General features: G+C 44.2%; 1 pseudogene; it reads left to right on the top strand.

Moving 5' to 3' along the window:
* Nucleotides 1–51: 51 nt before the first annotated feature.
* On the top strand, nucleotides 52–17,002 carry LOC124007954 (annotated as a pseudogene).
* The last annotated feature ends 218 nt before the right edge of the window (nucleotides 17,003–17,220 follow it).

Raw genomic sequence — 17,220 nt, 5'->3', positions numbered from 1 at the left:
TCGCGCGAATTCTTGACAAAAGAAAAAACACAGCTGTCAAATGAAGCAAAGAGTGCGGCCATTTTTCTAAAACACAAACAAGAAGAGAAAGCGAGTTGTGAAAATATTCGCAGCGAATGTTGGTCAGAGGAAAGTATAGCTAATTAATCAAACGTTGAACAAATAGTTGAAAGGAAGTAACATTAAGATATACAGATCGTTGCGAAATACACGTATATGTTAACTGGATTTAACTAGCTACATTTCAATTTCGTAAAATTTGCAGCTACCAGCTAGCTAGGTTGTAGCTGGCTAGCTGGCTACTTGGCTGGCTAGCTAGTGCGACCAGCTTTCAACGAAAGGTGAGTGTCGAATTTGGAACAATTATGTACGAAACGTGTTCTTTTTCTGTGGAATATATTGCAATGTTTACTGCTTGGAATAATCTAACGTTCTCACTTTTGTTCATGCTGGATTGTGTCAAGATAGTTGACATTGTCCGCACACTGTGCAGCAATGTTAGCCAGTGAGGCATTCGTTAGCTTGTTTACTAACGTTAGCTAGGAAAAGGTACAGGCCAAAGCCGCGGGCTAAAGTTGAGATGTAGCCTGGGCGACACGAGTGGGCGGAGTGGGAGAAGTGCTTAAAATAGGCCAATAAACGTATAAAAAGGGGTTCAAGAACCCCCACGTGCAGGAACGCCCTGACTTGCGGGCCGAAATCACGATACTCAGTGGAGTTGAGTGGTGAGACGACTACATCGACTCGGTATCAGTCCATACTTGCAAAAATGTCAATTATACCTATGTTTGTCCTGTTTTCTTTCGGTTCTGCAATCCGTCGTTTTTGATAACTTAATTCTGTGATCTGTGTCAAATTGCACGGTGCAATGACGGGGCTGATCCTTTGGCGTTAACAATGGCTCACTTGCCGGAGTTTGTCTAAAATGCTAATAAATAAAAATACAGATACAATACAAACTACAGATTGCAGCATCCGAAGAAAAAGGTTACAAAACAAATATAGGTACACATGAAAGAATGGGTTTTTGTATTTACACGTATCAACTGATAGTAGGTAGGCTTCACTCCGCCAAAACTCATCGCCTCGCCACTCAACTCCATTGAGCATCGCGTAGTATGGGATGCGCATTTGAAGTAATTTCCCTATTCAAATAATATCAGGAAATTGCTTAGTCGAAAAACACGATAAAAAAAATAAAACCAACTCTATTTAAACTTGTTTGCTGCATAGCAGCGGAGAGGTGTGTATAATTTGTGGAACGTTTCAACAGGAGTCTGTTCCAAAATCTTTGTAAATAACACTGTTGCCAGCATACAAAGTTGTATAGTGGCTGAATATGATGCCAGGTAGGGAGTGGGCAATTTTGTTTAGTTTTTCACTCACCACATTTATTCCGAAAATGTCTGTCATCACTTAAGAATAAGCTACGTGGTGAGTTGATGCCTATTCGACAGATAGTTAGCTAGGTTAATTGATCATGCTACTTTGTATGCATTGTTTGTGCCATCCTTGTTATTTACAATGTTTTTGGAACAGATTCCTATTGGAACGTTCCACAAATTATACCTACCCAGCAGCGGGAATTGGCAGGGACCTGCCTGTGGTGTGTGCATGGGAGAGAGGAAATGTGGCCACTGACTCGAGCTAGTTAGACAAACATGAAAATGTCATAGGTTGTCTATCATCCCACCTGGCAGTGCATGTCTTTAATGTATCAAATCTAAATAAAAAATACTTTAAAATAGCCAGGTGTTAGCTAGTTGAGGATATTTTGCTGAACTCCCCGTCCTTATCTACAACTCTATTCAGATTAAACATGTGTTGGTTACTGGTTGTAGCCTACTCGTTCTCATTTAGCTGACTTAATTCCATAATTTACATTACATTTAACATTGATTAGTTATCTCACACTTTACATTGCTACACGTGGAGCCGCTGGCTGTGGTGTGAACATCACGCTACATGGGTGAAACCTGTGTAGGCTCTACGGTATGTCTTTTTATGGGGTGCAGGTCACAACTAACTGCGTTGTTGCTAGCCTTTATCTAAGCAAGGAGAAATGTACTGCACATTTGTGGTCACATTGTACAAACGGTCAATGAAATCTATGTGACGGACGTGAAAACCCTTCTCAGTTATAATAATCCTCTCTACCTTTCTGCAGATTTGGGCAGTAATTCTTTGGATGCTGAACGCTCCATTTGCCATTTGTGAACACTGAATTGAATATCTTGTTCTCTCTGTCGCTCGCTTTCTGTTTCCCCAGGTGTTTGGAGGAAAGGGAGGGTTAATAGACCCTGAGGAAATAATCAAGCAGTAGGACAGTGAGAAGTGGAAGGAATAATACATGCTGGTGAAGATGACACTTGTCTCTCCATGTGCAGCTGCTGTTCTTCACAATATTGCTTCATAGTCATTATTATTATCAACTTCAATGTTGATGTTAATTACTGGTGCTGTTTGTCCATGAAAATTTAGTTTTCATTTATTTTTGATAGCTGTCACGTTTGGCCTCCTCCGTCACCTCACCCAACTCCTTTCCCTGAGCCTGGCAGCTATTTGCACAGCATATCAGATTTGTGTGGTCTGAACAATCCCACTCTAAACCACTGCACACTGAAGAACCAAGTAGCCTTTAACTCCCTCAACGAATCTGGACGAAACTGGTCCAGTCCTCGGGACAAGGTTGGAGCGCTACTCACTCTATAAAATTGCCCAGACACATTGTGAGAACATTGTCATTGATGTGGATGTTGGGGATGTGTGTTATTTGGGACAAATATTTGAACTTTGTAGTACAAGATATATAGTATTTTATTACTCCTGAAGTGGACAGTTGCTTGTATGATTATGATGTGGCTCAGTGTCATGATATGGTCTGACTGACACCCATGTTGTGCCAACAGAAGCCTTGAGCTCCGATTGAAGAGAGGAGTATGACTGCTGAAACACTTAACTTCGGCCCAGAATGGTGACGCATCTCTTCCTTCTCTAACGTAGTCATTCTTTTTTCCTCCCTGCTTACCTTCCTAGCCCATAAATAACTCTTGTTTTTCATTGACTTGATCTTATGTCAGTAAATTAAAGCGCATCTTCACTATTTTAGGCCCCCCCTTACTCCCTGTCTTTCACATCTCTCCTCCCTGCTACTCCCCGTCCTTCACGTCTGTCCTCCCAGTCTTTCACGTCTGTCCTCCCTGCTACTCCCCGTCCTTCACGTCTGTCCTCCCCGTCTTTCACGTCTGTCCTCCCCGTTACTCCCCGTCATTCACGTCTGTCCTCCCCGTCTTTCACGTCTGTCCTCCCCGCTACTCCCCGTCTTTCACGTCTGCCCTCCCCGTCTTTCACGTCTGCCCTCCCCGTCTTTCACGTCTGCCCTCCCCGTCTTTCACGTCTGCCTTTCACGTCTGCCCTCCCCGCTACTCCCCGCCTTTCACGTCTGCCCTCCATTCTTCCTCATTTTCTCCTTCTCAACACCAGCGAACACACTGCATTTTTTTCCTTCCACATTTTCTCCTTCCCCATTGTCTTGTTTTCAGAGTGAGTGCATGACCTGTCATTTTAAATTTTAGAATGTAAAGAAAAGAGAAATCCATTTTGTTTTCAACTTGTATATATTGAACTAAAATAATAGGATGCCTCCAGTTCTCCTTGAGAAATGCCTCACTCGGGATGTTTTTGCAACTTGGACTTCTCATCCCTCCAATCTTTCAATAGAACACCACAAACATAAATTCTTGCTATGTTGCCAACAACTCGACATATCCAGATTGTACTAAAAGCTAATCCTCACCCGTGGTGTATTGTGTACTGTATTTTCATTTTGCTCCTGCTTGTTGCCCTTAGTTGTCTAGGGGAAGATAATGGGCGATGCATATCCAACCTAAACTTGAGGTGAAGATAAATAAATGGATATGCTCATACACATGGCCCAGTACTATTATGTCAGTAATAATGATTGCATTTGAAGTGTTATTGATGCATGGATTGTACTTATGGTGATTTCTTGTCCCCAGGCTCCGTGCACTATCCAGAGGGGGGAGTGTGACGTCCCCCCCTCCTTCTCCAGCCATGCCAAAGTCCAAGCTGGCTGATTACCGCTATGGCCGCGAGGAGATGCTAGCACTTTATATAAAAGATAACAAGGTGAGCTTATGTACAGTAATGTGTGATTCACTCTTTTATAATGAAGATTCCAATACAGGTGTTTATATTAAAGTTTGCTGGCTGGCTATGACTAATGGACATGAAGTAGTGCTGCGACGATGCCAGTATTCCGATATTTTTTTCCATGGCAAAAAGGACAACACGAAGCAGGCAACTTTTTGGTCTTTTAAAAAGCTGCTCTATGCAAAATATTGTGCTTAAACTTGGAAAATATGCCTCTGGATGACCACGTCTGTTTCCCACAATAGGGCTGTTTTCTTGAAGTTAAGTCCGCTTCGTGTTTTGTTTCCTTGCCACGATGCTAACGAGTGTCACGAATCTGGTATCGTCCCAGCCCTATTATGAAGTAAAGCATACTGTGTTGTCAGCCCCCAGAGGACATGCAGGATAAGGAGTTTGCTGCTATCATGCAGGATGAGCCTGTGCAGCCTTTGGCCCTGGAGCCTCTAACTGAGGAGGAGCAGGTGAGACTGCAGGAGATATAGGAGCTGTTAGTGAGTCAGAGGTTCACCGCTTTGATGCACTGAAGCATTTGGCCAGGATCAACTCTCTCAAATCTCAGCTCTTAGATGCTACTTTTACCCACAATATGCTGATCAGATCCTGCTTCACTGTAGGTTGACAAAATATCATTCAGCGTTAACGTCTTCGACCCTCCTGCCTTTTGTCCTGCAGAGAAACTTCTCCATGTCTGTGAACAGTGTGGCTGTGCTGAGGCTGATGGGAAAGGGAGGCGGGGCTGCCCCTGTAGGTGTGTCTAGGGGCCGTGGAGGATGCATCAGAGGAGGTAGAGGTCAGTCACCACCTGGAATGATCAGGACGGTGCAACTCTACATATAGAAATGTATTCACTAACCAGCAGATCAGACCCGCTTACTTACAGCTGCACTAGGGTTGGACAGGCTTCTTGTGTAGAATTAAACACTGTGGCGCTGGTGCGAGATATGGCTCGGAAAACGCACCTCGATCCAGGGATGAGAAATGCATTGTATTGTGAATTGTCCCATTAACCTCTACGGTATCAAGGCGACTTGTTAGACCCATTCACCTCAGAAGGTAAATGATGTACTTCAATAATCTTGCTCTGATTTGTCATCCAGAGGGTCCCGGAGATAAATTGTATGATAAAATTGTGTTTTATCAAACAAAACTATGTACAAATGTAGGAACTGGGGTCTACAGTTTGACCCCACGGCCGTCTTTGGTTCCACATCCACCCGCCCGGCCATCTAGATGTGTATAAGCTAATGATCCATCATGTATGACATTCCTGGGAGTGTGTAAACTTAAATGTTTTATTACCATAGCGTTTTTGTATGTTCTCTATACTTATGTACTTGCAAATGTATCAATTGACCAATTTGGCATATTTGGGGAAAACTCCTGGCAAACTTGGTACAAAGTATTGTGTAGTAATGTAATCTGGATCAGTCTGACACTTTGCACACACACTGCTGTCTGCAGGCCAAAATCTAAATGACACCTCTTGCATTTCAATGATTAAAAAAACAAATATGCATGTTTTTTGTTTTGTAATATATTTGACCAGATCTGTTATATTCTCCTACATTAATTTCACATTGCCACAAGCTTCAGTGTTTCCTTTCAAATGGTATCAAGAAATGAAATAAAATTGTATTTGTCACATACACATGGTTAGCAATGTTAATGCGAGTGCAGCGAAATGCTTGTGCTTCTAGTTCTGACAATTTAGTAATAACCAACGAGTAATCTAACCTAACAATTCCACAACTACTACCTTATACACACAAGTGTAAAGGGATAAAGAATATGTACATAAAGATATATGAATGAGTGATGGTACAGAACAGCATAGGCGAGATGCTGTTGATGGTATAGAATACAGTATATACATATGAGATGAGTAATGTAGGATATGTAAACATAAGTTGCATAGTTTAGTGGCTAATGATACATCTATTACATAAAGATGGCAAGATACAGTAGATGATTCAGAGTACAGTATATACATATGAGATGAGTAATGTAGGGTCTGTAAACATATTAAGTGGCATTGTTTAAAGTGGCTAGTGATACAGTTTTTCCATCCATTTCCATTATTAAAGTGAGCTGGAGTTGAGTCAGTATGTTGGCAGCAGCCACTCAATGTTAGTGGTGGCTGTTTAAACAGTCTGATGGCCTTGAACATGCATGTCCTTGCTACAGGCAGTTAGATTTGGGTATGTAATTTTAGGCAAAAATTGAAAAAAGGGGTACGAATCTCTTGCACCGAGATTGAACGACTGCTTGTTTATTTGGAAAATTGCCCTTTTCGTTCTAATGCTAGTTAGCAATAGCCACAGCAGTCATTTTGGAAAAGACAGTGTCAGCCAATCGTCTCCTTTGTTGTTCAATGCGACATGGCATTCCATAATGGCTGCTGTGGCTATTGCTAACTAGCATGAGTATGAAAAGGGCAGTTCAATCTCCTCAGTGTAACAGTTTGGATAATAGGCAACTTGGAGTACAGCGCATTTCTCATTCTTGGATTGAGATATGTTTTCTGCGCCATATCTCACGCCAGCTCTGCGGTTTCTTTATCTATACAGGAACCCCGTCTGACCCTAGTGGAGCTGTAAGCAAGCAGGTCAGATCTGCTGGCTATGTATTCTCCTGCTGAATGTGCCCTAGAATGTATTTATGTGTTTGGGTAGGGAGAGGGAGAGGTGAAGGTGCGTTCTACCAAAGAGTTCCTGGAGGTCCTGATGAAGGAGAGGTGGGCTTCGGTCGTGGCCGGGAAATGCTCCGCAGCCAAAGCTGGGATGACCGGTAGGCTCACTGTCCATGTTGCCCTCATTGTCCTAAACTACACTGCCCTCACCCCTAGATGGGGAGCATTCAATCATATTGATGACTATTGTGTATGTTTAGTTTTCCATATTCTACACTCAAGGTGTTAAACTATCCCGTTAACTAGTCTTTCCTTCTGTCAGAGCTGAGAGGCCAAGGTTTGAGAAGCCAATCAGGTGTGCTGAAGTAGTGCGTCCAGGGTTCGAAGAGGCGGGGCCTCCAGGCAGGAAGGACTCCTGGCGTGCTGACAGCGACAACTGGCGTACCCTCCGAGAGGAGGAGGAAGAGGCAGCAGCAGCAGGAGAGAAGCCAGCTTGGAGAGTTGCAGGATCCCGCCGGGATGGTATAACCACTCATACACCCTCTACCCAGAATGCATTTGTGCATGTTTCCCTATGTCTGATGGAGAATCCCTCAACAACACAGATGGAGGTCCTCGTTCTGCAGGCTGGCGTGATCGTGGTGGCCGGAGGAAGTTTGAGTTTGAATCCCGTGACGGCGAGGGCCCCCGCAGGGAATCCGACAGGGACGGCCTTCCTGAGTGGTGCACCGACGAGGAGGATGGAGAGATGGGAACCTTTGACTCCTCTGGGGCCTTCATGTGCATCAAGGTGCGTGTCTATTGGCCTGCTGTCATATGTCAGTGTTTGTCCGTGTGTGTATTTGCATGTTATTTGTACGTCTATTCTGAGCCTGGTGCTTGTCTTAGCAGAAAGACTGTAAGGACACCATCACTGAAGAGGATCTGGAGTTTGAAGCTCTGGAGGAAGAGGAGGAGAATGATCAGGGAGGCAAGGACAACGCTGACAGAGGTTAGACTGGATGCTTTCCCTGGCTTTAGTATAACAATTAACAGAAGATATTTTATGCATTTATAGAATACCTCTTGTCCTTCTACTCCTTTCATCTAGATGAATGTGAAGCAGCAGGTGAGGGAGAAGATGAGTACAAGACTCCTTCTCCTCCTGCCATCTCTGGCTCTCCACCCTCAGACCCTCTTCCTGCCCCATGCGCCACACAGGCTCCCATCTCCCATCCCACCAAAACAAACTATGTGCTGCCCGCTGAAGGTAAATATTGAATTACTAATGTTGTGAAGCATCTTCACTGTTGTGTGTACATCAGTTGGTATCTGCTCCAGAAGATGTTTCACCTGTATGATCAGTCGTGGCCCTATTACAGTAGTACATGTCTCATCCTCTCTACCCCTGTTCTCTCTGGTCTCATAGGCTGCCTACTTCCAGGGAGTGGTGCCCAGCTCAGCCCAGACCCCCCCTCCACCACCACTTCCAGCCTGATGCCTCCTCCCTCTGGATCTCTCCTCCCCTCAACAGGGGGAGAAGCAGAGGAGGACGAGGGCATGAAGCACCTGCAACAGGTACGAGGCGGGCTGCAGTACCCTATACATTTGATTGGACGTTCAATACCGGATCTATTGTCAGGCGTATAATTACGCTTGTATACAGAGGGAATGTGTGTGACGTAAATGTTCATATTTATTTACTCCCTTGTAGGAGGCTGAAAAGATGGTGGCCTCACTGCAGGACACGTCCCTTGAGGAGGAGTGTTTCACTCAAGCACTACAGGAGAGCCACACAATCACTTCTCACTCTCACACACACCCAGCCCCACACTCTCACACGCACACTACTGGACACACACACTCGACCCATAGGGACTGTGCCCTGCCCCTCTCCCACGAGGCAGCCATGAAGTGGTTCTACAAGGATCCCCAGGGAGAGATCCAAGGTAGACACATACATTTGTAGATATACAGTGGGGCAAAAAAGTATTTAGTCAGCCATCAATTAAGTTTTCCCACTTAAAAAGATGAGAGGCCTGTAATTTTCATCATAGGTACACTTCAACTATGACAGACAAAATTAGAAAAAAAATCCAGAAAATCATATTGTAGATTGTTAATGAATTTATTTGCTAATTATTGTGGAAAATAAGTATTTGGTCAATAACAAAAGTTTATCTCAATACTTTGTTATATATCCTTTGTTGTCAATGAGAGGTCAAACGTTTTCTGTAAGTCTTAACAAGGTTTTCACACACTGTTGCTGGTATTTTGGCCCATTCCTCCATGCAGATCTCCTCTAGAGCAGTGATGTTTTGGGGCTGTTGCTGGGCAACAGACTTTCAACTCCCTCCAAATATTTTCTATGGGGTTGAGATCTGGAGACTGGCTAGGCCACTACAGGACCTTGAAATGCTTCTTACGAAGACACTCCTTCGTTGCCCGGGCGGTATGTTTGGGATCATTGTCATGCTGGCAGACCAAGCCACGTTTCATCTTCAATGCCCTTGCTGATTGATGGAAGGAGGTTTTCACTCAAAATCTCACGATGCATGGCCCCATTCATTCTTTCCTTTACACGGATCAGTTGTCCTGGTCCCTTTGCAGAAAAACAGCCCCAAAGCATGATGTTTCCACCCCCATGCTTCACAGTAGGTATGGTGTTTTCTGGAATCAACTCGGCATTCTTTGTCCTCCAAACACGACGAGTTGAGTTTTTACCAAAAAGTTATATTTTGTTTTCCTCTGACCATATGACATTCTCCCAATCTTCTTCTGGATCATCCAAATGCTCTCTATCAAACTTCAGATGGACATGTACTGGCTTAAGCAGGGGGACACGTCTGGCACTGCAGGATTTGAGTCCCTGGCGGCGTAGTGTGTTACTGATGGTAGGCTTTGTTACTTTGGTCCCAGCTCTCTGCAGGTCATCCACTAGGCTGTGTGGTTCTAGGATTTTTGCTCACCATTCTTGTGATCATTTTGACCCCACGGGGTGAGATTTTGCGTGGAGCCTCAGATCGAGGGAGATTATCAGTGGTCTTGTATGTCTTCCATTTCCTAATAATTGCTCCCACAGTTGATTTCTTCAAACCAAGCTGCTTACCTATTGCAGATTCAGTCTTCCCAGCCTGGTGCAGGTCTACAATTTTGTTTCTGGTGTCCTTTGACAGCTATTTGGTCTTGGCCATAGTGGAGTTTGGAGTGTGACTGTTTGAGGTTGTGGACAGGTGTCTTTTATACTGATAACAAGTTCAAACAGGTGCCATAATACAGGTAACGAGTGGAGGACTTCTTGAAGAAGTTGTTACAGGTCTGTGAGAGCCAGAAATCTTGCTTGTTTGTAGGTGACCAAATACTTATTTTCCACCATAATTTGCAAATAAATTCATTAAACATCCAGATTTTCTGGATGTTTCTTCTAATTTTGTCTGTCATAGTTGAAGTGTACCTATGACGAAAATTACAGGCCTCATCTTTTTATGTGGGAGAACTTGCACACCTGGTGGTTGACTGAATACTTTTTTGCAATACTGTATATGTGCGCGCGTACACATTCAGTGATTTAAATGAAAAAATATTTTAAAAATCACTACTTGTTGCTTATAATATCTTAGTGTCTTTATCACATTGTGATCTTGTTTTGTCATAACCATGTCTTCCCTCCCCCGGTCCAGGTCCCTTCTCCACGGTGGAGATGTGTGAGTGGTTCCAGGCCGGCTACTTCACCATGACCCTGCTGGTAAAGAGGGGTTGTGATGAGGGCTTCCAACCCCTGGGTGACGTCATCAAAATGTGGGGCCGCGTGCCCTTCTCCCCCGGCCCCTCCCCCCCGCCCCTCCTGGTGAGACAGCCCCCACCATCTCGGGGGTCCTCTGTGAGTCAACGAGCACATGTCTGTCTGGGTGTTTCTTGTTTCTGTTCACTGGTTGGTTGGCTAATCCAAGTACTGCAAAGGCACAGATACTTGACTGTGGTAAACTTATTTTCTGTGAGGAATTTATTGCAGGGTACGTCAGTGGCCGAGGCAAAATCTACTGAAGAGCTCCAGTAGCTCTAACATGTCTATCAGAGCAGATAATCAGTAGCATAGTGGTGTGCTTGGGTGTTGTCTGGAACTGTGGTATGGTAACCCTGTAGGTCATGTTATTCTCTAGGGCAATATGGACCAGGAGCTGCTTAAGAAACATTTGGAGCAGGCAGCCACTGCAGCTTTATACCAGCAACTACAGATGAGGTTCCAGCACATGAACAGGTACACACACACACACACACACACACACACACACACACACACACACACACACACACACACACACACACACACACACACACACACACACACACACACAATGTATGTGAGTGTACTAATGTGTGTATTTGCAGGAGTGGAGATTCTAGCATGATGCCCTCTATGAACAGGTCCATGTCAGTACCTGATAATGGGTCCATGTGGGACATGCATACCTCGGCCTCCCAGCAGTCAGGTACTGAAGAGGAACACTATGCATCTTCCATGCTTCACATACACCTTTATATAAGCACACTTTATGCATATGCAGTCAAGTATATATTGGAACCCACACATGATTTGCTTTTTCCTCTAGAATAAGTTTGAATTAAACTTTTTTTTGTGTTCAAGCATATTTGATTTACAAATGCACAGGACAAAAAAAAAACGAATCTCACGTGACAATTTTGAACTTAATTAAAGTGGCCTGGGTAAAATGCTAACTTGTAATTAATTTTGTTGGAGGCAAGTGATTCTCAGCAGGTGTAGTTTATCCTACTTGTAGTAATTGGCAGGTGCCTACATGGTAAAAAAATATAGCCATTCAACTAGTTTTGAGGAGAATATTCTGCTCAACGCACTCAATATTTCATATCCCCCCACACTGATGCACCTCAGCTATAAATATATATATTCACACAGATGTCCTTGTACATATTGTCATTGTATGGCAGTAATGTGTTTGTGGCCCTTTCTAGGTGGTGAGGCCAACCTATGGGACTTAACCATGAGTCATTCCACTCAGGGGCCATCTCTGGAGCAGCTACAGAAGGTACCATCTTCGTTTCATTTTCTCTCTGTCTCCCTGTCTCTCTCTGTCTCCCTGTCTCTCTCTGTCTGACTCTCTTTCTCGCTCGCTCTCTCTCTCTGTGTGTGTGTTCATCTGCTGTACCGCAGCTCCAGGACCGGCGTGAGGCTGAACTCAGGGCCAAGCGAGAGGAGGAGGAGCGCAAGCGGCAGGTCGAGAAGAGGAGGCAGCAGGAGGAACACAAGAGGCGTGATGAGGAGGAGCTGTACAGGCGTAAGCAGCAGTGTCGGCAGCAGCAGGAACTGATCATGAAGCTGCTGCAGCAGGCCCAGCCCGGGGCACCAGGGTGTGTCTCTGGGTCAGGGTGGAGCGGCTCCCAGGCCTCAGCCCTCTCCAAACAAGGCAAGAGCCTCGGCCTGCTGGAGCTGGAGACCGAAAGGCTGCTCAAACAGCAGGCCCAGCACCAGAGGGCCCAGCATCAGAGAGACAGGGTGAGGAGACTCACACAACCCCAAAACCTTTAAACGGGCTGTCCTGTCAAGTCTATTTCATTTCAAAGCAGGGATTTATTGACACACTAGTAGTTTCCTGAGAAGAAATGTGTAATCTGAGGATTAATCCCATAATCCCATCCCTTATGGGATTAATTGACACAAACAAACGTAACAATAATTCACTGATCATTCAGTCATAATTCTTGTGGTGCTCTCTGCAGTGTGAACACAGATGTTCCTCTGTTCTCTCTACCCCAGCATGGAGGCTTGTCTATGGGCCAGTGGGGTGAGGGGTCTGTGGGCATGTGGTCTGGTGGGGGCATGGAGCCCAAAGGCAGCTCTGGAGGGATGGGTGTCTGGGAGGAGGCTGTGAAGAACCAAAACAGCCTCCGCAATATGGGCATGAAGAACAGCCGCAGCAGCCCATCTCTCAGGTACTCCTTCCTGTGTGCATGCGTCTGTTCAAAGCCTCGCGTTAGCATTTTGTGTGCATGTAAACTGTTCGAAGGCCTGCGTTTCTGTATGTGTGTAATGGTTGTTTCCGTGTCCCCCTGCAGTGAGCAGTACATGCTGAGGAAGAAGCGTACAGAGGAGGAGGACAAGCTGCTGAAACTGCTGCAGGGCATGAAGCCCCAGGATGGCTTCACCACCTGGTGTGAACAGATGCTGCATGCACTCAACACCTCCGCTAACAACTCCTCCTCCTCACTGGATGGTAACGAACGCACTCCTTTCCTACATCACTGGATCTGTCAAATATGTCTTCACTGACCTTCACCTACACAAACATCTCCTTAGTTGCCTGACTCCAGCACTTGGCCTTTCTCTTTCCCCCTGGGGTTAAGTGTAAATGTCTGTTGTCGTCCTCTGAGCAGTGGCAACCATCGTGGCCTACCTGAAGGAGGTGGAGTCTCCCTACGAGGTCCATGACTTTATCCGCTCCTACCTGGGCGACACCATGGAAGCCAAAGAGTTCGCCAAGCAGTTCCTGGAGCGCCGAGCCAAACAGAAAGCCAACCACCAGAGACAACAGCAGCAACAACAGGTGTGTGTTGTATGTATTCTGAACAACAATATAAAGTGTTGGTTTCACAAATAATTTGATTATGATTTGAAAGTCCAACATTGGTTCTCAAGTAACACGAGGCTGAAAAGACCTGGCATGGGCTCTCAGATCCTCAAAAAGTTCTGCAGCTGCACCATTGAGAGCATTTTGACTGGCTGCATCTGCACTTGGTATGACAACTTGGCATGGTGCTACCCAGTACATCACTGTAGCTGAGCTCCATGCTGAGCTCCATGCCATCCAGACCCACTGGTATAGAGGTCATCATAGGCTTCTCTTTGCGATCGCACGACAAGCAGTAGAGATGCACCAAGTCTGGAACCAACAGGACCCTAAACAGCTTCTACCCCCAAGCCATACGACTGCATTGACCCCTTTTCGAGCAACCTTTTTTGACTCATCACATATACTTCTTCTATTGTTTACTGTCTTTCACTTTATTCCTAGTTATACTGAACACAAATATAAAACGCAACATGTAAAGGGTTGGTCCCATGTTTTATGAGATGAAATAAAATATCCCAAACATGTTCCATATACACAATAAGCTTGTTTCTCTCAAATGTTGTGAACAAATGTTTACATCCCTGTTATTAAGCATTTCGCCTTTGCCAAGATAATCCACCTATCTGACAGGTGTGGCATATCAAGAAGTTGATTAAACAGCATGATTAGTACACAGAGCTGTGGCCAGAGAATTTAATGTTAATTTCTCTACCATAAGCCACCTTTGGCAGTATGTCCAACTGGCCTCACAACCACAGACCATGTGTAACCATGCCAGCCCAGGAAGCCACATCTGGATTCATCACCTGCAGGATCATCTGAGACCAGCCATACAGCTGATGAAACTGGGTTTGCGCATGCAAAGAATTGAACAGTCTTGACCTGACTGCAGTTCTGTGTTGCAACTGGCTTCAGAGGACAAATACTCGCCTACAATGACCACTGGCATGCTGGAGAAGTGTGTTCTTCACGGATGAATCCCGGTTTCAACTTTACCGGGCAGATGGCTTCGTGTGGGTGAGCGGGTTTGCTGATGTCAACATTGTAAACGCAGTGCCCCATGGTGGGGTTATGGTATGTGCCGGCATAAGCTATGGACAACGAAAACGATTGCATTTTATAAATGGAAATTTGAATGCAGAGATACCGTGACGAGATCCTGAGGCCCATTCATCCGCCGCCATCACCTCATGTTTGGGACAACGGTCCACGGGCCACAATCAACAGCCTGATCAACTATGCGAAGGAGATGTTGTGCTGCATGAGGCAAATGGTGGTCACACCAGACACCTTAAAAATATATATCTATCTGTTGGTCAGATGCATATGTTTATTCCCATTCATGTGAAATCCATAGATTATGGCCTAATTAATTTAAATTGACTGATTTCCTTATATGAACTGTAAATTGTTGCATTTCTATTTTGTTCTGTGGTTGTGTATGCGTAGAAGAGCTTATCAGTAACCACCATCCCTTTCCCTCACCAGCTATCAAAGGAAGTGTCAGGGCTGTCCATGAACAACTTTCCTATCCAGGTAGGCTCCGTCCAGGTAGGCTCTGTCCTCAGTTCATGACCATTTGGTCATCAACATGCATTTGTTTTCTTGATGTAATCACATCTATACTCTTCTCATGCTCTACACCACTTATTTGATTGAGCAAAAGCCCTGTTATGTCCTCTCCCTATGTAGTCCATGTTCCAGGCAGCCCAGATGGGAAAGGGAGGAATGTATGACAGTCAGGCTGCAAAGATGAAGAAGAAACAGACCATGATGCTTCACTCTGACCCTAGCATCTTAGGTATTCAGACACTCAGTCTAATAATAATAATAATATTACCCACAGTACATTTATTAAATGTCTCAGCACAGTAAAAAGTAAACTCTGCATGGAGTTGAAGTATTGTGTATTTGTGTGTGTATACCGGTAACCTGGGAGAGGGTAACTTTCCAACTGAAAAGTAGTAGATTCCATATTAGTTGTGGATATAGAGATGAACTGTTGTGTTTTGTCCTGCAGGATATTCATTCCTGAGCGCTGGGGACAGGATGAACCTGGGTGAGATGGAAACAGTGGAGGATTATTGATCCACAGCATCTACCTGAATCCACCTGAGGCCTTACACCTGGATTAAAACACACACTGACACACACAAACACTCACCTACACCCACACAGACCATGACGAATGTGCACTGCTGAGCTACTTTGCCCCCTCATAGATGAGGACCTGGAAAAGTAGTGTTTTCTCTCTCATCTCTGTGTGAGGGGGGGGGTGCAGAGGAGTACCCTCCTGCACTTCTTACAGTTAAGCACCTTAAACTAAACTAATGCACTTTATCACGGGGTTTCAATATTTGAAATGAAGTTTTGCCAGTTTGTTTTCTTGTTTTTAGGATGCAAAATGTGCATATTGTGTTTACAATATGAATACACACATGTGGATGTGTGTGTGCAAACATACCTAAGTAAGGAACTGGAGGTTACATCTCCAATAATAATGTTGGGTGATGAGGATTTCTTTTGGAAAGTATATACTTTTTTTTCTTTAAGTTTTTATATAAAATGTAAAGCTATAACAAATTGCATTTTATTAAGAAAAAAACTTGAAGGTTTGCACTTGGATAAACAAAACTAGTTGTAGATAAGTAGTGGAAGGAAATGTTTCTTTGAATGCTGGTGGGTTTGTGTGGTAGACTTAAAGCCTGCACAATTTTTATTGCTTACAGAGATGCATAAAAAGGCCATGTTTTTACTTTGTTCCATGAAACCGTTTTACTTTGAAGAATGTATGCAATGTGTGCCCATGTCAGATGTATATGAGTGATTGGTAGCCAATGATTGGTAGCCAATGAAAGTGTATGTTTTGTACATGGAATCTCTAAGCGAGAGTGGAGAGGGCTCTTTTCAACCAATCTTTCACCAGCTCCTCATCCCCTAAATGACTTCATGAAGGTCTTTTGCTTTGGTGTCCAGTTACCCGACTGGCCGTCTGTGTTTTGTCATTGGTGCATTGCTGCCCTCATTCTCCATGGTGAGTCACGACGGTCCATGGGCTCTGATTCGCTGATACAACTGTGAAAACAGATCTTATGATTCAAGGCAGATTTCCGAGGTGTATTTTACTGCAGTTAAGTCACTCTCTCTCTCGTTTAAAGAACCATAAAGTTCTGTTTAATCATTCTCTTCCTTGTGGTTATGAGAGTTGGTAAGACCAGAGAAGTCCCTTGCATTTTCCAAGGGGATCTATTGCCTTTAACGACATGTCAGTGTTGAGGTCTTGCTTTCCTGCTTCCAGGCAGTTTTGCAGACGATTGCCACTGCGTATGTGAACCCTAGTATTGATAGCTAGAGTCCTGTCTTTTTGTTGCTTTTTGAATAGAATGTCAGTTTTTAAACAAAGTGAAAGTATTTGGACTTGATATGGAGCACTTTTGAAGCTGCTACACTATTGTATTTTTATATTGTTGTTTTAGTTATTTTTTTTGCCTCTATGGTAATTATTTTTACTTAAAAAAAAAAAAATCTGGGTGTGGAAATGAATGTATTCCAAAAAACTGAAATGTACAACAGTGCATTGAGATGAAGCCAGACTTTAAACAAATCTTTTGGAGCTAATGAGTAGAGTTGTGCTGAAGAAGTATTAGAATCCCAGAAGATGAGCTTACTGTAAATGAAACCAAGGTGGACACGGCTGAACACTGCCTTCTCTTACTGCTCTCTGAGAAACACATCCTAATAAGACGAAGACATCTGTCCACCGCCATGTTGTCGTCCTCGATACAACACACACGAGGAACTAGCATGGGAAATGTAGCAGTTGTGTTTTTT

The sequence above is a fragment of the Oncorhynchus gorbuscha genome, linkage group LG02 (assembly GCF_021184085.1).
Source record: "Oncorhynchus gorbuscha isolate QuinsamMale2020 ecotype Even-year linkage group LG02, OgorEven_v1.0, whole genome shotgun sequence".
NCBI classification, from domain to species: Eukaryota; Metazoa; Chordata; class Actinopteri; order Salmoniformes; family Salmonidae; genus Oncorhynchus; species Oncorhynchus gorbuscha.
This window is presented reverse-complemented; position numbering and strand designations above follow the sequence as displayed.